This window comes from Bombina bombina, chromosome 3 (assembly GCF_027579735.1).
Source record: "Bombina bombina isolate aBomBom1 chromosome 3, aBomBom1.pri, whole genome shotgun sequence".
NCBI classification, from domain to species: domain Eukaryota; kingdom Metazoa; phylum Chordata; class Amphibia; order Anura; family Bombinatoridae; genus Bombina; species Bombina bombina.
The window spans coordinates 67515135-67540198 of record NC_069501.1 but is presented as its reverse complement, the minus strand read 5'-3'; the positions used below and the strand labels follow the sequence as shown (position 1 = coordinate 67540198).

The 25064-nt window shown below is 39.7% G+C and overlaps 1 protein-coding gene across 2 annotated transcripts in view; it reads left to right on the top strand.

Moving 5' to 3' along the window:
* The window catches only part of B4GALT4 (beta-1,4-galactosyltransferase 4), a 397258-nt gene that overhangs the window by 64420 nt on the left and 307774 nt on the right, over positions 1–25064 (top strand). Inside the window, exon 2 of one of the 2 annotated variants that reach the window (XM_053705849.1) lies at positions 11244–11368. The exons of the other annotated variant lie outside the window; for it this stretch is intronic. The gene's annotated coding sequence lies outside the window, so the exon portion shown is untranslated. The remainder of the gene's footprint in view (positions 1–11243; positions 11369–25064) is intronic. 2 annotated transcript variants of the gene reach the window in all.

Below are 25064 nucleotides of genomic sequence, written 5' to 3'. Positions count from 1 at the left end.
CACAAGGGAGATTTCATCTTTCAAGGTTATCAGCAAACCAGATAAAGAAAGAGGCGTTTCTACGCTGTGTACAAGACCTCTTACTAATGGGAGTGATCCACCCAGTTCCGCGGTCGGAACACGGGCAAGGATTCTATTCAAATCTGTTTGTGGTTCCCAAAAAAGAGGGAACCTTCAGACCAATCTTGGACTTAAAGATCCTAAACAAATTCCTAAGAGTTCCATCGTTCAAAATGGAAACTATTCGAACCATCTTACCCATGATCCAAGAGGGTCAGTACATGACCACAGTGGATTTAAAGGATGCCTACCTTCACATACCGATTCACAAGGATCATTACCGGTATCTAAGATTTGCCTTCCTAAACAGGCATTACCAGTTTGTAGCTCTTCCCTTCGGGTTAGCTACGGCTCCAAGAATCTTTACAAAGGTTCTGGGCTCTCTTCTGGCGGTACTAAGACCGCGAGGCATAGCGGTAGCTCCGTACCTAGACGACATTCTGATACAAGCGTCAAGTTTCCAAACTGCCAAGTCTCATACAGAGTTAGTTCTGGCATTTCTAAGGTCGCATGGGTGGAAGGTGAACGTAGAAAAGAGTTCTCTATTGCCACTCACAAGAGTTCCCTTTCTAGGGACTCTTATATATTCTGTAGAAATGAAAATTTACCTGACGGAGGACAGGTTATCAAAACTTCTAAATGCTTGCCGTGTCCTTCATTCCATTCAACACCCGTCAGTGGCTCAGTGCATGGAGGTAATCGGCTTAATGGTAGCGGCAATGGACATAGTACCATTTGCGCGCCTGCATCTCAGACCGCTGCAATTGTGCATGCTAAGTCAGTGGAATGGGGATTACTCAGATTTGTCCCCTCTGTTAAATCAGGATCAAGAGACCAGAGATTCTCTTCTATGGTGGCTTTCTCGGCCACATCTGTCCAAGGGGATGCCCTTCCGCAGGCCAGATTGGACGATTGTAACAACAGACGCCAGCCTTCTAGGTTGGGGCGCAGTCTGGAATTCCCTGAAGGCTCAGGGATCATGGACTCAGGAGGAGAGACTCCTTCCAATAAACATTCTGGAATTAAGAGCAATTTTCAATGCTCTTCTGGCTTGGCCTCAGTTAGCAACTCTGAGGTTCATCAGGTTTCAGTCGGACAACATCACGACTGTGGCTTACATCAACCATCAAGGAGGAACAAGGAGTTCCCTAGCGATGATGGAAGTCTCAAAGATAATTCGCTGGGCAGAGTCTCACTCTTGCCACCTGTCAGCGATCCATATCCCAGGCGTGGAGAACTGGGAGGCGGATTTTCTAAGTCGCCAGACCTTTCATCCGGGGGAGTGGGAACTTCATCCGGAGGTGTTTGCCCAACTGCTTCATCATTGGGGCAAACCAGATCTGGATCTCCTAGCGTCTCGCCAGAACGCCAAGCTTCCTTGTTACGGATCCAGGTCCAGGGACCCGGGAGCGGTGCTGATAGATGCTCTGACAGCACCTTGGGTCTTCAACATGGCTTATGTGTTTCCACCTTTCCCGATGCTTCCTTGATTGATTGCCAGGATCAAACAGGAGAGAGCATCGGTGATTCTAATAGCGCCTGCGTGGCCACGCAGGACCTGGTATGCAGATCTAGTGGACATGTCGTCCTGTCCACCATGGTCTCTGCCTCTGAGACAGGACCTTCTGATTCAGGGTCCTTTCAAACATCCAAATCTAATTTCTCTGAGGCTGACTGCATGGAGATTGAACGCTTGATTCTATCAAAGCGTGGATTCTCCGAGTCAGTGATTGATACCTTAATACAGGCTAGGAAACCTGTTACCAGGAAAATTTACCATAAAATATGGCGTAAATACTTATATTGGTGCGAATCCAAGAGTTACTCATGGAGTAAGGTTAGGATTCCTAGGATATTGTCTTTTCTACAAGAAGGTTTAGAAAAGGGTTTATCTGCTAGTTCGTTAAAGGGACAGATTTCAGCTCTGTCTATCCTTTTACACAAACGTCTGGCAGAAGTTCCAGACGTTCAGGCTTTTTGTCAGGCTTTGGCTAGGATTAAGCCAGTGTTTAAGACTGTTGCTCCGCCGTGGAGCTTAAACTTAGTTCTTAACGTTCTGCAGGGTGTTCCGTTTGAACCCCTTCATTCCATCGATATCAAGCTGTTATCTTGGAAAGTTCTGTTTTTAATGGCTATTTCCTCGGCTCGAAGAGTCTCTGAGTTATCGGCCTTACATTGTGATTCCCCTTATCTGATTTTTCATTCAGACAAGGTAGTTCTGCGTACTAAACCTGGGTTCTTACCTAAGGTAGTCACTAACAAGAATATCAATCAAGAGATTGTTGTTCCATCATTGTGCCCTAACCCTTCTTCAAAGAAGGAACGACTTTTGCACAATCTGGACGTCGTCCGTGCCCTGAAATTTTATTTGCAGGCAACTAAAGATTTTCGTCAAACTTCTTCCCTGTTTGTCGTTTATTCTGGACAGAGGAGAGGTCAAAAAGCTTCGGCTACCTCTCTCTCTTTTTGGCTTCGTAGCATAATACGTTTAGCCTATGAGACTGCTGGACAGCAGCCTCCTGAAAGGATTACAGCTCATTCTACTAGAGCTGTGGCTTCCACTTGGGCCTTTAAGAATGAGGCCTCTGTTGAACAGATTTGCAAGGCGGCAACTTGGTCTTCACTTCACACTTTTTCAAAATTTTACAAATTTGACACTTTTGCTTCTTCGGAGGCTGTTTTTGGGAGAAAGGTTCTACAGGCAGTGGTTCCTTCCGTGTAAAGATCCTGCCTGTCCCTCCCGTCATCCGTGTACTTTTAGCTTTGGTATTGGTATCCCATAAGTAATGGATGACCCGTGGACTGACTACACTTAACAGGAGAAAATATAATTTATGCTTACCTGATAAATTCATTTCTCCTGTAGTGTAGTCAGTCCACGGCCCGCCCTGTTTTTACGGCAGGTCTAAATTTTAATTAAACTCCAGTCACCACTGCACCCTATAGTTTCTCCTTTCTCGTATGGTTTCGGTCGAATGACTGGATATGACATAGAGGGGAGGAGCTATATAGCAGCTCTGCTTGGGTGATCCTCTTGCACTTCCTGTTAGGGAGGAGTTATAATCCCATAAGTAATGGATGACCCGTGGACTGACTACACTACAGGAGAAATGAATTTATCAGGTAAGCATAAATTATATTTTTCTTAGCATCCTTTGATGAAAAGCATGGGGTAAGATTAGGAGTGTGCACGTGTCTACAGCACTATATGGCAACAGTTTTGTAAGAATTATATACATAAGCAAGAGCACTAGATGGCAGCACTATTTCCTGTCATATAGTGCTCTAGACATGCGCATGCTACCTATCTAGATAGCTCTTCAACAAAACAGTTTAAAAATTGTTTGCTCTGTCTGAGTCATGAAAGAAAACTTGTGTGTTTATGTCCCTTTAAACACGTACTTTGCAGGGGTGATGGTGATAAAATGACATTCTCTAATGAATGAGAGTATGACATGTTCTCACTGTAATGGCCCTTTAAGTAGGGAGTGGATCATACTGGGTTGGGGATAGGTTGGTAAATATATTTATGGAGGGCTAGGTTGAGGAGTAATGTGTGTCTGGATTGTGTTTTATGCTAGAAGAGAGTGAGTTAAAGGGGCATAATAGTATGATAATAAAATGCATTAATGTGCTAGTCACACAGCTGCATGCCACAGTTTGTTTAACCAGGGGTTAAATGCATTGTAGAAGTCCATTCTGGAGTGAAAATACAGTTCCCCTTTTGATCTAGACATGGCTGAGAAAACAGTAGTGGCATATATATAATCACCGGCTGAATGTCACACAGGAACAGAAGTGCAGTGTTGCTCCAGAGCGGACTTCAAATATGTGTTTAATAGTAACATTTTCTAGTGCATTAGAGCATTTTATTCTGAGATATTGTAAGCTGCACTGGAAATGTATACTAATTTTATACATCCTTTTATATATTTTATATATTCTTTTTTTTTTTAAAGTTTGTTGTTAATTCTTTAGTTTTATGCATTAAGGTTTACACTCCCCCTTGCTGCAGTGAGGAAGGGATCGCTCAGCTTTTGGATGCGGTGATGTTTTGTGGTTTACCAGGCGTGTCGGCTGCACAGCTCCTAAGGGCACAATTATCTAAAGCTCTGCTCTAGTGAGATTATCTAAGAAACCTCGTCAGTATTGGGAGGTGCCTTGAAGAATTTTAGCATGCAAGATGTTTGTCCTTAACGGGACAGTACACTGTAAAATTGTTTTTCCATTAATGTATTTTAAGTGACTCGTTATACCAACTGCAGAGTATAAAATATTTGAGAAATTGCATTTTCATGCTTATTTGTGTATATGAAGTAGCTGATTTTGTGCTTTGAAACCATAGCCTATTACAATGGGTTAAACTTAAAGGTGATATCAGATCTCATTATATAAACAGACTTGCTTCCTTATATTTTATTTGGCTGAAACACCAAAGCTCAAAACATAGAGAGAACAATGGAAAATGATGCTGGCTGTGTGTACTTGGGCAATTCAATAGCCTATACTCCAGTATTAATTTGATCAGTGTAGGTGGCGATACCACAGGCTAAATCAGCTATTTCAAATGCTGAAATAGGAGTAAATGAGCTACTTTTAACCAATTTAATACACTCTAGCAGGTTAAAAGGATCATTGGGAATAATTTAAAGGGGAGACATTTTTTGGGCAGGATGTAAAGGGCAGGCACCTACATTACAATGTAATATAAATTATACTCTCTATAGATATAATGCTAAAAATAAGAGTTTTTATTCATGCTATATTAGTAATGCTTACAAGCTTGCATGTGCTGTGTTGTGGTAACGTCACATCAAGATGCACTATATTAGCTACCTGTTCATGTCTATATTCTCTCAGTGGCTCTGCTTTACAACTGGTGTAAAATTTAAGGGCTATTATATATTACATGCATGTCATTTTATCACTAGCGATGCTGCAACACTATGTGTTTACTGCTCGGGAATCTGCAGTGCAATTTTGTTCCCAAGAGGATCTAATCAGCAGTGCTAGTTACACAGCTGGGTTGTGTGACTTGTGCTTCTAATTGGATCAGCAGCAGTTTCTGTTCGGGACCAGCAGTTCTCTGCAGCTCCCGGGCAGGGCTTTAAAATAGCATGGCAGCGTCACTTGTGATAGAATTACATACATGTAATTTTATCTTTATAATGGCCCTTTAACTACACACAGTCAGATCACATGTAGCAACAGACCCATGACAAAAGGCGTGGAAATGGAGGAAATCATCAGGTATGTGTGACAGACAACCTTGCTCCTATCGTGAAAAGGTTACTCTGTATCAGCTGAAGTGGGCGTCTTCAATGCAAATTTATAGTTTTGGTACTGCCCTCTTGTCTGACAACTTCCCCTCATATGACTTGCTTTAAAGGCAAGATGACACAGTGCAGTGAGCACTACTCCAGTTGAAGCATTTTTTTGCAGGTATTTAAAAAACAAAAAGAAAAAAACCTAAAGACGTATTTTTTTGTTTGGAATTCTTTAAAGTGAAGGTCCATTTTGATGAATTAGTGCCCGGTTTTTAATAAACCTATTAAAAACAAGGGCACTTTAATTCATCAAAATGGACATTTCACTGTTTTCTTCAAAAACTTACCTTATAATCCTGGCAGCCGGCACTTCCTCCGCCCGTCACAAGCAGTCTTCTCAGGTCCAAAATGACGAATCCGGCTTCCTCCAGTCACAGCGTTGCATCAGGCCAAGATTCCCCCGGGGGGGAAGCTGTGATTGGAGGAAGCCTGATTCGTCATTTCTGACGTCTGCAGAGGATTAAAAGGAGCTGCTGCAAGGATTAAAAGGTAATTTTTTGAAGTAAACAGTGAAATGCCAATTTTGATGAATTAAAATGCCCTTGTTTTAAATAGGTTCATTAAAAACCGAGCACTAATTCAACAAAATGGACCTTCACTTTAACTCTGTGTATCAGGCAACATTGTTTTATGTAGTTGTGTGAGTACAGTTTCACTACTAACAGAGTACACAATCATGCACTTAATCTTTTTAAAACTACCCATTTGCAGGGTTTGAGCTTTCCGGAATGGTTCACTACTGGAATTTTACCCAGTTAACAGTACTGCTGCAAAGACAATGTATATTGGGGGCATATTCTTGCCAGTAACATTATGTGACTGCAGCATTATTACTGTAGGAGATTCAAACTCCTGCTAACTCCCTCTGAGGCTTCCAAGGGATTAACCCTATCCTGTCCCCTAATACTGGTCATAAGCGTTACAGCAATGTTGCCATTTGTCTGTCTCAAGTTGGATGGCTGGGGGCATTATAGATTGGCATGTGTAGCACAATCAGCCCTCTAAATTGATGCTGTACCAATACCCTGTTAATGTTCTGAACCTGACATTAGTGCAGGGCATTTTCCAGTCAGACCTACTTCGAAGGTTTAGATTTTAGCTTATGCTCCTTTTTTTTCTTATGCAGAGGATAAAGGGTTAACACAAGCTTATTATGAATACAAAGCTTCTTTAACCGGTTATTCATGACGCCTTGGAAGTCTGTCTGGGTTTAAACAAATAATTTAGAAATCATTCACTTGTGTAATGTAATTCCTTTGTCTCCAGAAGGAGTGACCTGACTTCATGATGCGTCCTCTAAATGACAACTTTCCTTCCTTGAGCCATTTCCAGTGCAATGGAAAACCACTCTTGCTGCCAGGGAGTAATAAAGAGTAGTGATGCCAGCGTGCTGTCTGTCAGAGCTGAGAGCATTCATGTCTAAATAATAACATACAAGAACAGAACAATTGCAGGAGTTTATGAATACATAGATCATTGTATTTTTATTTCTTTTTGGTAGAAAACCTCATTTACCAGTGTTTTTATTCTAGATCGAGGGATTCTGGGTCAAGACATGCAGATGAGCTTCACATCCCCTCAACCTTTTGCTTCTGATTTATTAAAGGGATGTGCATTTCAAAATCCTGATTAAAGGGGCATTATACACTCATTTTTTCTTTGCATAAATGTTTTGTAAATATAACATTGCTCTGATTTTCAGACTCCTAACCAAGCCCCAAAGTTTTAGGAGAATACCGACAGATACCTACTCCAGCTTGCTCCTGTTTGTGTAAAGGGTCTTTTCATATGCAAAGGGAGGGGGGAGGGTCTTATTTCCCACTTGCAATGGGTGTTCCAGCTACCTTTTCAACAGAGCTAAACAGAGAGCTTATAAGTAAGTTTTTAAACCGTTTAATACTGGATTTTTATATCAGTATCTGTGCATCTTATTCTTTATAGTAGTGTCTATTACATGCAGTAAACAGTTATATGAAAATTGGTGCATACTGTCGCTTTAAGACAGCATTTTATTATAGTAAACGTCTCAGATTACTTTTATTATCTAATTTAATTAATTCTCTTGATATCCTTTGTTTAAAAGCATACCTAGGTGAGCTCAGAAATGTTAACTGCTAACAGCTAGCTGGTTATTGGTGGTTGCACACATATGCACCTTGCCTTTGGCTCACCACATGTATTTAGCTAGGTTTCAGTAGAGTGCTGCTGCTGTGGTGCTGACTTTAACTATGTGTTTAACCCTTTAGCAGGTTTTAAACACAATAATAAAATACTAAAACACATTAGAACATTTTCTTTTTTGTACATTTAAACACTGACTTTTTCATGTTTGTGTAGTATTACCGTATGTAGCTTTAATGCACGACTGGGTTAGGAAAGTACAGCGGGTTGCTCGTGTTAGACCTCATCAGCGCATGACTGATTCGCTGCATAGAAAAGCAGGTTTAGGGCACCCAAACCAGGCCAGAGTTTACACAGTTATGTCATACACTCTCAGCGGATGATTCATTCTCTGCCTGGGGATCTCACTGTGTAGCCAGTGGGAAATAATGTGCAGTTTATGTAAAATATGTTACTATGGGCTGTAGCAGGAAGCTTGTTTATTTTACAGTACCTATCAAGTGTAGGTCTGTAATTAATCTCTGGTCCTGGCATTCTGAAGCCCCCAAACACGTCTCTCTCTCTCTCTCTCTCTCTCTCTCTCTCTCTTTCTTTTCATAGTCCTGTTCTTAGTTTCCTATTTTGATTTTTCTGCTCTGCTGTCTTGTGTGCCAGGACAATAGTATGTATTAAAAAAATCCTATACTGCCATTGTAATTGATAATAAACTGCTCTGTCGCTGCCTTCTGTGTCCCTTTTTATATCTTTTGTGTTAGGTGTCCCCTAGAGCCTCTTGTTTGAATGGTGTAACTTTCCAGTCATAAATCCCTAACGCTGAAGACCATTTCGCTTATCTCTTAGGGCAGAGATGATACTCATGAGTACAAACAGTGGCTGTGTGTAATAGACAGAGCAATGTGAAAATGACTTCAAAGCCTGAGATAGTTTATCAGCTCATGTATAACTGTCAGTCGGCCTCGGTGGGGGATATTTGATAAGACAAACAAGAAAAGTTACAACATGGTGGCACTCAGTATTTTACAGGAAAAGGAGACAACATAAAGATAAAATATGAAAGTAAATTGCAGTTTCTTTACTACGCATAATTAAATATTTTATGTTACAATTTGATTTCATATCTCCCTTTAAAGGGCCACTGTAAGTAAATATTTTCTATGCCTGTTACTAACTACCCCAAATACGCTTTTTATCAATAGCATTTCATTAACATATCTCTACCGTATATCAGAAATCTTATCTGCAAATGTAATTGTTTTCCAAACCCACTCCGTGGGTATCCTTTGCTCTGTACCAATCCGTTTACAATACCTAGGTTTCAAAATGGCGCTTTAAACACAAAGTTATTGGTTTAAGTATTTTGAACACGCAGTGCTGAAAATAGTGGGCAGGATAACGTGACATCATCGGCGAATAAAAGATATAACTTTTAGAACGTTATGAAACTTCGTTTTGGAGAAAATATAGGTCAGTAGGTTTTAATTAATGTTTTATAACTTTAATATGTTAGTTGTTTAGCTTAAAAATTATAACAGAAAGTAATACTTTAAATCATACCTTCCAACATTTCCCAGATCCTATCCAGGACTAGGAGGCTAGGCTGAGTCAGGGAGACACATGAGTGCAGTCACAGATATTACAAAGGTGGATTCATGGGGGCACAATGTATCGTAGGTGGTGTTGCCAGGTCATTATACCTAGCTTATTGCAGTTCTCTGGGCTTTTCATTGTGATGCAATGGTGTCATATGGTTTTTTACTAATGTACCTTGATGTTCTACCGGTTTAATGTGTTTGTTTAAAGTGTCAGTAAACTTTAAAAATAATGTTATATAATTCTACCCTATTAATTTGTTTTTAAAAAACGCTGTTTTACAGACCCTCTCTCTGTACTCTGCTGAGCGGGTTGGTTATATTTACGCAGCGCATCGGGCCAGCTGTATAGTCACAGCCCGGCCCGACCGCGCCATAAGACTAAGTGCAGCTCACTCCTGCTGTCAGACAGAGCAGGAGCGAGCTGCACTTAGTCTTATGGCGCGGTTGGGCAGGGCTGTGACTATACAGCTGGCCCGATGCGCTGAGTAAATATAACAGACCCACTCAGGAGAGTACAGAGAGCGGGTCTGTAAAACAGCGTTTTTTAAAAACAAATTAATAGGGTACATTATGTTTTCTAATGTTTGGCTAATATAATGTTATATAATTCTGTACTATGTGCAGAATTATATAACATTATTTTTAAGGTTTACTGTCCCTTTAAGTGTCAGCTGCATTCAGTAGAAATATTAGAGATTTAGATTCCTTTTATTGTCATTGCACAAGTTAGAAAAACAGGGCAATGAAATGTATTAAAACATCTAACCCAGACATTGCAAATAGATAGTATAAGGTGCAAAATACAATAGTACTACAAACATGGAATGACTTAGATGTTAAATACACATTGTATAACGTGCAAAATTCCAAGAATATATAGTAAAAGTGCATAGTGCAAATCGGTATCAAGCAGCAGTCAGTTGTATAAAAAAGAAAAATGTGTAAGACACAGAAGAAAATGTAACAATATAATATAATACAAATTATTAATTTGGTTTTGAAAGTGCATAGTGCAAATCCAGTATCATACAGCAAGTCAGTTGTACAAAAAAAATGTATGAGACACACCAAGAAAAAGATGTGACAATGTGATACAAGTTATCTATTTGGTATAGAAAAGTGCATGGTGCAAATCAGTATTAGACAACAAGTCAGTTGTATAAAAGAAATATATAAAGCACAGAAAAAGTGTAATACAAATGATCAATGTGATATGGATATGTGCATAATACAATCCACAGATGATAATACAAATTAATAAATAAAGGGGATAAACAGCAATTGTAATCTGAGATAGCCTGCAGTTTAAAAAGTACGATAATCTAAAAGAGACATGATAAAAATGTAAGAAAAATTTAAGAAGATTAAGAAGATAAAAATTTAAGAAAATATCTTACAGATTTTACAGTGTAAGACCTAAGTAGAGGTGTTTTTATATTGTTAGCTTTGGCACTGATGCACTAGTACTGAATATTGTCCAATAAGAGTGAGAGAGCCAAATTTATACTTTCTAAGAAAACAATTGTTTCACACCAATGACCATATTCAGAGCCACATTGTCCTGCTCTGTTTTCAGTTGACCTCAAGGGGAAAGTCCTTTTTTATATTGCTTTTTCGCCCCCCCCCTTCCTCTCTGGCTCCTTATTTTCTTTCTTTCATCAAATATGTGTTGTTTGGCTATAAATGAACTATCTCAATCAGGAAGTTAGGGAATCTAGGAATTGGACATTTTATACCTAAAATTGCCTTTAGACTTCACCCCATCAGTGCAGAGATTTGACTATGAGTGTGAAAAAGTAAATAATAAATTCAAATAGGGTTACAAATAAATAAATGTGTTCACATATTGATAAGCTCAACCGAACTTTTATTTTTTATTAATTTGTTTACTTGATAAAATATGATAAACAATAAAGTCTATAGAGGACCAGATCAGCAAAGTATTTTGTCCCATTTACTGTGTGTGCCTGATGTGTCTGTGGGTCTGAGCCCTGTACTGAAATGTGAGCACTAAAGCCAGCTAATATACTGACACTGTACCAAATGGCCAATAGGGAGTCCTATGAAATACAAAGGAGGAGTAAGGAAGGGTTGGAATGAGGGAGTGTCACAGCTAGACCTGAGAGTTTTCTTCCTGCTCTAGTTGCAGACATCGGTGTTAAGCAAAGCAAGAACAGAGCTCTCTTTGTCGTGGTTATTTCCACCTACAACTAAAACCTGAAGATTCAGAAATAGAGAATGAGCATTATGCGAGGACGGGGAAATCAGGTAAGTGTCTGCTGCTAGTTTGCTTTCTAATGACACATAGCAGTATGTATTGGGTACTTGTAAAGCGTGGCTAATCACCCGTAAGGGTCTGAGTGCAGTGTGTGCACATGATCTCCAGCATGTAAACATTCTTACTTCCAATATCTACATACAGTGTATACATGTGTGTGTGTATATGTGTGTGTATATATATATTTATGTATATATATATATATATATATATATATATATATATATGTATGTATGTATGGAGTTGAGTTTCAGAGTTCAGCGCACATAGAATGGAGAAAAACAAAACCAAATTATGGTGCAGTATGTCAGTACCAGGCAATCAAAAACTAAAAGTGAGATTTAAATGTGCTCCCCTTGTTTAACCTCAAACATGTGAGGTATGTTGGAAGCATGGAGGGGATGTAATCCCTATCTGTGGTAAAGATGTTTCCAGCTGGTATGCAGAAACTTTTAGCAGGTGGAAATCTTGATATCCCTGGAGTAGAAATATGTTGGTATTTCAGACAAACTTCTCCTCTCTGGAGTTAGGTAGAGAAACTTTAATTCTTTTTGCTGAATTTCTTTCCTTGTTGCTGTTTATTTCTTTTCACCTTCTTTATACTTGAAAGGCTTCTCCTCTCTGGAGTATGGTATAAACTTTATGTATGCAAACCAATTAGGGCTCAGTTGACATACTATGAGATCAATTGTGGATATTATTTGCAGCACTCATGAGATGTGTATAAATGATGCTTGCAAGGACACAAAGTGAAATTTAAAATAAAAACACTTTTATTTTCCAATGTCCAATAAAAAATGATAAACAGAAATCCTCTTTAATAATAGTCCAGATCAGGAACAGAATAGGTGATCAGATGAAATATAGTATATTTCTTTAAATCTGGTAGTGAGTTTTTTTTATATCAGGGCTGGTGCAAAAACAACTTGCTGATAAAAGTTGGTGATATTGTGGTATAGGATGCTGTAAGTACAGCTGAAAGTAAATTCCTTGTGGTGGTTTTGAGCTCTGAAAAGCTCCCAGAGTTCAGGTGGATAAGTTGGTGTTTATGGTGGAAAACTATAATAAATAGTTACATGAACTGCTGTAAATACAGCTAGATGATGATTCCTTGTGGTTTTTTGAGCTCTAGATAGCTCACAATATCCGGATGGATGTGGATTCTTAAGCCTGTCAGTGACCGGGTCCGTTGCTGAAGTGTTTGAAGCTTGGTCTCCCTGGACAGGAAGTGACGTCAGAAGTGGGCGAAAGAAATTCAGCAAAAAGAATTAAAGTTTCTCTACCTAACTCCAGAGAGGAGACGTTTGTCTGAAATACCAACATATTTCTACTCCAGGGATATCAAGATTTCCACCTGCTAAAAGTTTCTGCATACCAGCTGGAAACATCTTTACCACAGATAGGGATTACATCTCCTCCATGCTTCCAACATACCTCACATGTTTGAGGTTAAACAAGGGGAGCACATTTAAATCTCACTTTTAGTTTTTGATTGCCTAGTACTGACATACTGCACCATAATTTGTTTTTCTCCATTCTATGTGCGCTGAACTCTGAAACTCAACTCCATACCTTTTTCCTTCACATTCTATTTGATGATAGTGGAATATTCAGAAACTCTAGCTGCCATTGAAATATATCAGGAGGAACTATTTAGAGCAAAATAACCATTTGCAACGTACACAGCGCAGATCAAGAAACACCCAAGCATATCTCTCTCTCTCTTTCTCTTTCTCTTTCTCTTTCTCTTTTTCTCTTTCTCTTTCTCTTTTTCTCTTTTTTTCTCTTTTTCTCTTTTTCTCTTTTTCTCTTTTTCTCTTTTTCTCTTTTTTCTCTTTTTCTCTTTTTCTCTTTTTCTCTTTTTCTCTTTTTCTCTCTTTCTCTTTTTCTCTCTTTCTCTCTTTCTCTCTTTCTCTCTTTCTCTCTTTCTCTCTTTCTCTCTTTCTCTCTTTCTCTCTTTCTCTCTTTCTCTCTTTCTCTCTTTCTCTCTTTCTCTCTTTCTCTCTTTCTCTCTTTCTCTTTTTCTCTCTTTCTCTCTTTCTCTTTCTCTTTTTCTCTTTCTCTTTTTCTCTTTCTCTTTTTCTCTTTCTCTTTTTCTCTTTCTCTTTTTCTCTTTCTCTTTCTCTTTTTCTCTTTCTCTTTTTCTCTTTCTCTTTTTCTTTTTCTCTTTTTCTCTTTTTCTCTTTCTCTTTTTCTCTTTCTCTTTTTCTCTTTCTCTTTTTCTCTTTCTCTTTCTCTTTTTCTCTTTCTCTTTTTCTCTTTCTCTTTTTCTTTTTCTCTTTTTCTCTTTCTCTCTTTCTCTTTTTCTCTTTCTCTTTCTCTCTTTCTCTTTCTCTTTCTCTCTTTCTCTCTGTCTCTTTCTCTGTCTCTTTCTCTGTCTCTTTCTCTGTCTCTTTCTCTCTCTCTTTCTCTCTCTCTTTCTCTCTCTCCTCTCTCTCCTCCACAGGACCTATTTAATGGGCAATTTAGGCGAATATTAAAATGATCTAATATTACATGTTTTCAATGTTTTATTGCGCAAATTATCATTCAATCAATTTATGATAATTTGTGCTTTGGATAGTGTTAGTGCATATACAAGTAAGAAATTGCAGTGAAAAAATGAAAAACATTTTGCATGACATGTACTAATCCTCATGCGAACAAATTATCTACACGTCTTCGCTACATATGGGCAGCGGATCTTCTTCGCTGCCCATATGTATTATTACACACACCCAGTGTGTAATGCTGCTTCTTTCACGTGCGAGAGAAGGGTCTGTCAATCACCCTCGGGGTGATTTCTCTCTGCCAACTCAGAACTGGCGGAGAGTGTAAGAAGGAATGGTCTGATAACCACTGCTTCTTACATTGCGGGAAACGGTCTTGCATGTGCAAACCTCCGCAATAGCTAACTCTGCTTAGTACATGGAGCCCTTTGTCTTTTTTTTTTTCTAGCATTGAGTGAAATAGTAATATCTTCCCTGACTAGTAAACTATAGTGATAGATTTCCAACTGTGAATATATAGGTGTGTACAAAATTATTATTATAGTGTCATAATTGTGCAGCTGTAGTTTAAACAAATGTGAGTGTTAAAGGGACAGTATACTATAAAATTGTTTTTCCCTTAATGTGTTTCCAATTACTTTTTTTTACCAGCTGCAGAGTATAAAATGTATGAGATTTGTTTTTAAGGCTTATTTGTGTATATGAATTAGCTGATTTTGTGTTTTGAAGCCACAACCTAATAAAATGGGTTGAGCTTGTAGGTATAATCAGATCTCATTACTTTATCACATTGTGTACATATACCTGCTTCTTTATCTTATATCTGTCCATAAACCAATCACCAATACTTGTAGAGAACAATGGAAAATTAACATTTTATTACCTTATCTCTTCTATAACCCACTGGGAGTGTAATTTCTTCTACTGGCTTTGTTAACACAGCTTGGCCTTGTGGCCAAAAACTTTCAGCATGGGTGGGGACACCACAAGCTAAATAAACTAATTTGAATGCCAATATAAGGTTAATGGAAATACTTGTAAACAATTTAATACACACCAGCAGGTAAAGTGGAGCGTTGGGAACAAATTAAAGGGAAGAACATTTTTGAGTTAACTGTCGCTTTAAATAATCTAACTATGAAAAAAAATAAAAATATATATATATATTTTAAAATAGTTGCCTAAAAAAACATGTTTACAGTAGACTTTATATAGGTGTTAAAATCCTGTGGCCCTCTTTGCATCGGGCAGCGGTGGTGCCGATCGTTGGTGGCGTGGGAGGGTTAGGAGGGAGGCGGGTGGGTGGCCCATTGCTGAAGGGGGCGGGAGCAGGTTGGACCGCTACACTATAGGGAAAAATGTCCGAAGAGCGGCAGGGAGGGTGAAGGGGGATGGAGGGAGACGGGGTAGGGTAATTAGAGGGGGCAGCTACACTTCAGAAAAATCAAAATACAAATAAAAAAACAACAACAAAAAAAACCCCCATAAAGTTGGGGGAGGGGGATCTGGGAGGTTGGAGGGTTAGGGGGATCCTACACTGTAGAAAATTAAAAAATAAAATAAAAAAACTTAATAAAAAAAATGTTTTATTTTTTTATTGGCAGACTGTCTGCCATTACTTGAAGGGGCAGTAAACTTACAATCTAATGTTATATAATTCTGCACATAGTGCAGAATTATATAACATTAGCCTCCCGGCAGCTTTATACTTTTAAAGTATTGCAGATAAATTTTATGTAAAGCTCCCTTTTCAGAATGTTGCTCCTTGCTCTACTGAGCGGGTCTGGTTTTTCCACATTGCATCACAGCAACACTGTCTACTCACAGTGTGCCCAGTCGTGCCATTAAAATGAATGTAGCTCGCTCCTGCTACTAGACCAGAGCGGTAGTGAGCTACATTCATTTTAATGGCGCGACCGGGCACACTGTGAGTAGACAGTGTTTCCGCGATGCACTGTGGAAAACCCAGACCCGCTCAGTAGAGCAAGGAGCGGCGTTCTGGAAAAGGGAGCTTTTACATAAAATTTCTCTGCAATACTTTAGTGTATAAAGCTGCCGGTAAGCTAATGTTATATAATTCTGCACTATGTGCAGAATTATATAACATTAGTTTGTAAGTTTACTGCCCCTTTAAAATGAGGGTGGCGGAGGGAAGAGAGCTGTTTGAGAGGGGTCAGGTAGGGATCAGGGGGTGGGAAGTGCCAGGTGGGAGGCTAATCTCTCTACACTAAAGCTAAAATTAACCTTTTAAGATACCTGATTAAACTCTTCACTGCCGGGAATAATAAAAGTTTGTCGTGCAGCGGCAATTAGTGGCCTTCTAATTACCAAAAAGCAATGGCAAAGCTATATATGTCTGCTAATTCTGAACAAAGGGGATCCCAGAGAAGCTTTTATAACCATTTGTGCCATGATTGCACAAGTGGTATGTAAATAATTTCAGTGAGAAACCCAAAGTTTTTGAAAAAGTTAACTATTTTTATTTGATCACATTTGGCAGTGAAACGGTGGCATGAAATATACCAAAATGGGCCTAGATCAATATTTTGGGTTGTCTACTAAAATAAAATATATAGTTTTGATAGGTAAATAAAAAAAAAAAAAAGTCTTTATTTCTGTTTAAATGTAGTGATGGCAAAAATGCTAAAAATGCTCTGGTCTTTTGGGGAAGTCTGTCAGAAAAACCCGGTTCTTAAGGAGTTAAAGAGACAGTAAAGTCATAATTAAACTGGTTTAGAAAGTATGAAATTAAGACAAAACAAAACTTTCCAGTTTACTTTTATTACTAAGTTTGCTTCGTTCTCTTGGTATCCTTGTTGAAGAGTAAAGCTAGACAGTTATCACCTTTAGCACTTTATTGCAGTAGTGTTTGCAATAGTGTTTAAGTCAATGTTACACAGTGTTGCAAACACTGCTACCATAGAGAGCTAAAGACACATGCACACTCCTGAGCTCTTATGGGACTGCCTAGGTCTGCACTTCAACAAAGGATACTAAGAACAAATCAAATTTGATAAATTTGGTAAACTTAGTAATGGGGCTACATTTATTATGCTGCGAGTAGACATTAAGGGCCAGCATTTGTTATTGCACAAGTGTTTACAAGTGTCGCCACTCCCTCTTCTCTTGGGCAACCAAAAGCGTGGCCTGTAAATTATAGGCCTTTGAACAATTTAACAAGCAGGCTGCTTGATACATTGAGCCCATAGGTGCCTCTATACATTTTGAATTGTAGATCTCCTTTCTACATAAAGAGTTTTGGTAAATAAAATTGCGACCGGAGAATATTCATAAATCTGTACAATTAAATTAACATAAAAAATAGCAGCACTTCACATGAGAAAAACCAAAGGCGTCCAGTCATTGTGTTGCTATGCATGGTTGCACTAAACAAATAGCTGAATGGTTATTAGTTCGCTAAGTACAGGTTTAATCCTAAATCAAAGCATGAGACTGATTCTCAAAGAAAATTGTGCACATTAACTAAAGTTTATACATAAATAAATTACTGAAACGGCCTGAGCCTGTCACAGATAACTGGTGTGAGCCAGAGAACTGGTAACCTTGTAGGTGCAGAACTAAAAAATAAATATCATATGAGCCAGCAGAATTGTATAACTGATAAATCACCTTTTGTGAGTATTTGAGTTTACTTAACATAGTAGCTTAGATCAGTGTTTCTCACCCTATTTGTAGCAAGTACCCCATCAGGCATAAATATTTGTCCTAAGTACCCCCAAATGCACATAAATATTATTAGGTAACAAAAATATCTGACATGCTTCAGAATGTGGGCAATGGATAATGAAAGGGCACGCCACTGTGTACCCCTATGGGTACATGTACTACAGGTTAAAAAACTAGGTCTTCGATCACTGGAGCTAAAATTCACCACCACTCATACTGAGGATGACAATCTGAGGATTAAGTGGTCGATTTATCAAGCTGTGGCGGACAGGGGCACACATACGCGCCCCTGTTCGCCGCAGCTCGCCTCTGATGGGCTGAATTCCGCTGCCTGGAATTCAGCATTGCACACGGCGCTATTTTGCGCTGGCATACAATCCCTCCCCCCGACCGCGCACAGCCAATCACACGCGGGCAGGAGTTGTCAGTCTCCCTGATCAGGCGCCTCTAAAGGTGGAGAAAGGTTAGGGAAGCACCGGTCTGATGACCGCTGCTTGTTAAATGCAGACTGTACAGCCGTAGAGGGGCAAAGGGGTTGATAAATTGACCCCTAAACATCAATCAATGCTAAAAAAAAGTCTCAAACGATACATCATAAAATTAGAAGCAATCAATGAAACAATCTATAATACTGTTTGGTTCCATCCTGAAATATACTCAAGTGGAAAATTGCAAATTTAAATCTTTTTATAATGACAAAAGTGTCATTCACTTCATTAAAGGGATAGTAAACCCAATTTTTTTCTTTCATGATTCAGATAGAGCATGCAATTTTAAGCATCTTTCTAATTTACTCCTATCTCTTGCTAACTTTATTTAAAAAAGCAGAAATTTAAGCTTAGGAGCCGGCCCATTTTTGGTTCAGCATCCTGGATAGTGCTTGCTGATTCTAAAAGAGTGGATTAAAAAGAAAGCCCTGTAGAGGGAGAAAACGCGTTGATGTTTGTTGCTAACTTTTAAACCTCAAGGAGCATAACACAGCCATCAGTTGCTGTTACAATTTGATGCTGCCTGTCTTTTGAGGAACTTTGAACTTTGCATTGGATGTATGTTGCTAACTTCCTAAACTTTAAGGAGTATCTCACAGTCACCATTTGCTGCTACAAATTGATGCTGCTTATCATCTGTGGAACTTTCAACTTGGCATCGCTGTGGCACTTGTCTGTGTGCCGATATCACAAGCCTTACTGAAGGTTATAAATGGAACTTTGCCTCTACTCCAACAGCTGCTTTTAAAACACATTACAGCCGTTATTAGTATCCTGCGTGCATTTTGGCACATAAAGAGCGGATACCTTACTACTGTGGGACCAAGAAGCCGTTACCTAGTAGCGATCTCAATAGGAACCAATCGGAGTGCTCAATCAGGCCAGCGCCCCTACAAGTGACGTCACTTCCGCCACGGCGGTAATTTTCACTTTTCCTCTATCGAAAGCCGCAATTGTTTGGGGGTAAGACTGTATCACCTATCCACTTAATATCCTAACTTGGACTGTTTTTATCCCCTTACCTCTGAATACAAGGAGATACATTTCAATATTGTTGGTATATTGGCTTATTTAGTTATATACGGAGACGTCCGTTTTTATACATTGTGTTTTTATTTGTGAATGTTACATTAAATATCAATTCTTAACCAGAATTCTGCTGCATAACACTTACTTGTCACTATTTACTTTTAGCTTATTTTTAGCTTTTCTAATTTTTTGATAATCACAATATACACGAATTACTTTATCACTAAGCATTTGCTACGATCCTATTTGTATATTTTGTATATTTTATATCAATATTGAAGTTTCACACGCTAATTGTGTAGTTTTTATATTCACTAGTCTAAATATTTATCTCACACCTTTAGCTATAGCGCTCCTGTTTAAATTTCACATTTTTTATGCTTGCTGATTGATAGATTAATTTAGCCACCAATCAGAAAGCGCTACCCAGGTGCTAAACCAAAAATCTGCTGGCTCCTAAGCTTAGAATCCTGCTTTTTCAAATAAAGATACCAAGAGAACAAAGATAATAGGAATAAGAGCATGCAATTTTAAGAAACTTTCTATCTGAATCATGAAAGAAAAAAAATGTGTGTTTAGTATCCCATTAAGGTAATTTAAGAACAGGTGGGGATTCTGAGTAAATCCCTTTTATATAAGTTCAGCTCCTCCCCATTCCCATGAGAAAACTTGCTAAAATGTATTGTGGACTCCGATGTGTGTCTACTGGACCAGTAGTCAGTGACGCAGCTAGTTTTATAGATAGAGAACTTGTTTCTTATTATATCTCATAATAGGCAGATTCATGTGGATTACTACAATCTTTTTATGATCAGGTATCTTGGTAAAAAAAGCAGTCTAACCTGACAGCAGCGCTCTGCCGGGATGTCCTGGACCATTTCCATAACCCTGAGTATTTTAGATAAACAAATTGCAGTAGAGTAGAATTTTTATGCAGCCTGATATTATCAGCTCCAACTCAAGATGTGTGAAATTGAAGCATAATTGAATTATTGCTTTCCTCATAGCAATGAAAACATGTAGAGGGGTTGGTTCTGGTTGTATGTTGCCGATATCCATTCCTCTCTCCTATAATGTATAAAAAACACCCTGTGATATTGACTACTAATAAAGGTGCAATTAATACAACCTATAAAGCATAACTGGGTAGAATATTTCTTTCATGTAATTAGCAAGAGTCCATGAGCTAGTGACGTATGGGATATACATTCCTACCAGGAGGGGCAAAGTTTCCCAAACCTCAAAATGCCTATAAATACACCCCTCACCACACCCACAAATCAGTTTTACAAACTTTGCCTCCCATGGAGGTGGTGAAGTAAGTTTGTGCTAGATTCTTCGTTGATATGCGCTTCGCAGCAGGCTGGAGTCCGGTTTTTCCTCTTAGTGTGCAGTGAATGTCAGAGGGATGTGAAGAGAGTATTGCCTATTTGAATTCAATGATCTCCTTCTACGGGGTCTATTTCATAGGTTCTCTGTTATCGGTCGTAGAGATTCATCTCTTACCTCCCTTTTCAGATCGACGATATACTCTTATATATACCATTACATCTACTGATTCTCGTTTCAGTACTGGTTTGGCTTTCTACTATATGTAGATGAGTGTCCTGGGGTAAGGAAGTCTTATTTTTTTGACACTCTAAGCTATGGTTGGGCACTTTTATATAAAGTTCTAAATATGTGTTTAAACATTTATTTGCCTTGATTCAGGATGTTCAACATTCCTTATTTCAGACAGTCAGTTTCATTATTTGGGATAATGCATATGAATAATCAATTTTTCTTACCTTAAAATTTGACTTTTTTCCTGTGGGCTGTTAGGCTCGCGGGGGCTGAAATGCTTCTTTTCTCTTGTTAAGTGTGTTCAGTCCACGGGTCATCCATTACTTATGGGATATATTCTCCTTCCCAACAGGAAGTTGCAAGAGGATCACCCAAGCAGAGCTGCTATATAGCTCCTCCCCTCACATGTCATATCCAGTCATTCTCTTGCAACCCTCAACAAAGAAGGAGGTCGCGAGAGGAGTTGGAGTTTTTACATAATTATTCTTCAATCAAAAGTTTGTTATTTTAAATGGCACCGGAGTGTGCTGTTTTTCTATCTCAGGCAGTATTTGGAAGAAGAAACTGCCTGCGTTTTCTATGATCTTAGCAGGTGTAAATAAGATCCACTGGCTGTTCTCGACATTCTGAGGAGTGGGGTAACTTCAGAAAATGGGAATAGCATGCGGGGTCCCCCGCAAATGAGGTATGTGCAGTACAATATTTTCTGGGAATGGAATTGACTAAGAAAACACTGCTGTTACCCGTATGATGTAAGTACAGCCTTAAATGCAGTAGTAGTGACTGGTATCAGGCTGATAAATGTATGCACAGTAGAGTTATTTTCTAGGGACTAGAATTTGACTGAGAAAATACTGTTTATACTGAAATAATGCTTAAGCCTTATCTGCAGTGGAAGCGACTGGTAGCAGGCTTAGTGATAACTTTGCATGACATTAAAAAAAAGTTTGTTTTTAAAACGTTTACTGGCATGTTATTCGTTTTGTGAGGTACTGAGGGGTTAATCATCCTTTTGCTAATGGGTGCAATCCTCTGCTAATTAATACATTTAAAGAATTGTTGACTATAACTGAATTAGTTCTTTGTTATTCAACTGTGTTTTTCAAAGCGCTGCAGCGTTTTTTATATTGCTTGTAAACTTATTGAAAGTAATTTCCAAGCTTGCTAGCTTCATTGCTAGTCTGTTTAAACATGTCTGATACAGAGGAATCTGCTTGTTCATTATGTTTAAAAGCCGATGTGGAGCCCAATAGAAATATGTGTACCAATTGTATTGATATTACTTTGAATAAAAGTCAATCTGTACAGATAAAGAAATTATCACCAGACAACGAGGGGGAAGTCATGCCGTCTAACTCTTCTCACGTGTCAGTACCTTCGTCTCCCGCTCGGGAGGTGCGTGAGATTGAGGCGCCAAGTACATCAAGGCCCTTACAAATCACTTTACATGATATGGCTAATGTTATGAAAGAAGTATTATACAATATGCCCGAGTTAAGAGGCAAGCGCGACAGCTCTGGGTTAAGGACAGAGCGCGCCGATGACACGAGAGCCATGTCTGATACTGCGTCACAATTTGCAGAACATGAGGACGGAGAGCTTCATTCTGTGGGTGACGGTTCTGATTCGGGGAGACCGGATTCAGAAATTTCAAATTTTAAATTTAAGCTTGAGAACCTCCGCGTGTTGCTAGGGGAGGTGTTAGCGGCTCTGAATGATTGTGACACGGTGGCAATCCCAGAGAAATTATGTAGGCTGGATAAATACTATGCGGTACCGGTGTGTACTGACGTTTTTCCTATACCAAAGAGGCTTACAGAGATTATTAGCAAGGAGTGGGATAGACCCGGTGTGCCTTTTTCCCCTCCTCCGATATTTAGAAAAATGTTCCCTATAGACGCCACCACACGAGACTTATGGCAGACGGTCCCTAAGGTGGAGGGAGCAGTTTCTACTTTAGCCAAGCGTACCACTATCCCGGTGGAGGATAGCTGTGCTTTCTCAGATCCAATGGATAAAAAATTAGAGGGTTACCTTAAGAAAATGTTTGTTCAACAAGGTTTTATATTACAGCCTCTTGCATGCATTGCGCCTGTCACTGCTGCAGCGGCATTCTGGTTTGAGTCTCTGGAAGAGGCGATTCGCACAGCACCATTGGATGAGTCTTTGAGCAAGATTAGAACCCTTAAGATGGCTAATGCGTTTGTTTCGGATGCCGTAGTGCATTTAACCAAACTTACGGCTAAGAATTCCGGATTCGCCATACAGGTGCGCAGAGAGTGCTATGGCTTAAATCCTGGTCAGCAGATGTAACTTCTAAGTCTAAACTACTGAACATTCCTTTCAAAGGGCAGACCTTATTCGGGCCCGGCTTGAAGGAAATTATTGCTGACATTACTGGAGGTAAGGGCCACACCCTTCCTCAGGACAGGGCCAAATCAAAGGCCAAACAGTCTAATTTTCGTGACGGATCTAGTGGGGGGCAGACTTTCCCTCTTCGCCCAGGCTTGGGCAAGAGATGTCCAGGATCCCTGGACGTTGGAGATTATATCTCAGGGATACCTTCTGGATTTCAAAACTTCTCCTCCACAAGGGAGGTTTCATCTGTCAAGGTGATCAACAAACCTAGTAAAGAAAGAGGCATTTCTACAATGTGTACAAGACCTCTTAGTGATGGGAGTGATACACCCAGTTCCGCGAACGGAACAGGGGCAAGGGTTTTATTCAAATCTGTTTGTGGTTCCCAAAAAAGAGGGAACCTTCAGACCAATCTTAGACTTAAAAATCTTAAACAAGTTCCTAAGGGTTCCATCGTTTAAGATGGAAACCATTCGGACCATCCTACCCATGATCCAAGAGGGTCAATATATGACCACAGTGGACTTAAAGGATGCCTACCTTCACATACCGATTCACAAAGATCATTATCGGTACCTAAGGTTTGCCTTTCTAGACGGGCATTACCAGTTTGTAGCTCTTCCCTTCGGGTTAGCTACGGCCCCGAGAATTTTTACAAAGGTTCTGGGCTCACTTCTGGCGGTGCTAAGACCACGAGGCATAGCGGTGGCTCCGTACCTAGACGACATTCTGATACAAGCGTCAAGTTTTCAAAATGCAAAGTCTCATACAGAGATAGTTCTAGCATTTCTGAGGTCGCATGGGTGGAAAGTGAACGTGGAAAAGAGTTCTCTGTTACCACTCACAAGGGTCCCTTTTCTAGGGACTCTTATAGATTCTGTAGAGATGAAAATTTACCTGATGGAGTCCAGGTTATCAAAGATTCTCAATGCTTGCCATGTCCTTCACTCCATTCCAAGCCCATCAGTAGCTCAGTGCATGGAAGTAATCGGCTTAATGGTCGCGGCAATGGACATAGTGCCATTTGTGCGCCTACATCTCAGACCGCTGCAACTATGCATGCTAAGTCAATGGAACGGGGATTACTCAGATCTGTCCCCTTTGCTAAATCTGGACCAGGAGACCAGAGATTCTCTTCTCTGGTGGTTGTCACGGGTTCATCTGTCCAAAGGAATGACTTTTCGCAGACCAGATTGGATGATTGTAACAACAGATGCCAGCCTACTAGGCTGGGGAGCAGTCTGGAACTCCCTGAAGGCTCAGGGATCGTGGACTCAGGAGGAGAAACTCCTCCCGATAAACATTCTAGAATTAAGAGCAATATTCAATGCTCTTCTAGCTTGGCCTCAGTTAGCAACACTGAGGTTCATCAGATTTCAGTCGGACAACATCACGACTGTGGCTTACATCAATCATCAAGGGGGAACCAGGAGTTCCCTAGCGATGTTGGAAGTCTCGAAGATAATTCGCTGGGCAGAGTCTCACTCTTGCCACCTGTCAGCGATCTACATCCCAGGCGTGGAGAACTGGGAGGCGGATTTTCTAAGTCGCCAGACTTTTCATCCGGGGGAGTGGGAACTTTACCCGGAGGTATTTGCTCAACTGATTCGTCGTTGGGGCAAACCGGATCTGGATCTCATGGCATCTTGCCAGAACGCCAAGCTTCCTTGTTACGGATCCAGGTCCAGGGACCCGGGAGCGGTGCTGGTAGATGCACTAGCAGCCCCTTGGGGTTTCAACATAGCTTATGTGTTTCCACCTTTTCCGTTGCTACCTCGACTGATTGCCAGGATCAAACAGGAGAGAGCATCGGTGATTCTGATAGCGCCTGCGTGGCCAGTCCTGTCCACCATGGTCTCTACCCCTGAGGCAGGACCTTCTAATTCAGGGTCCTTTCAACCATCCAAACCTAATTTCTCTGAGGCTGACTGCTTGGAAATTGAACGCTTGATTCTATCAAAGCGTGGGTTTTCGGATTCGGTTATTGATACATTAATACAGGCTCGGAAACCTGTTACCAGAAAAATTTACCACAAGATATGGCGTAAATATTTATATTGGTGTGAATCCAA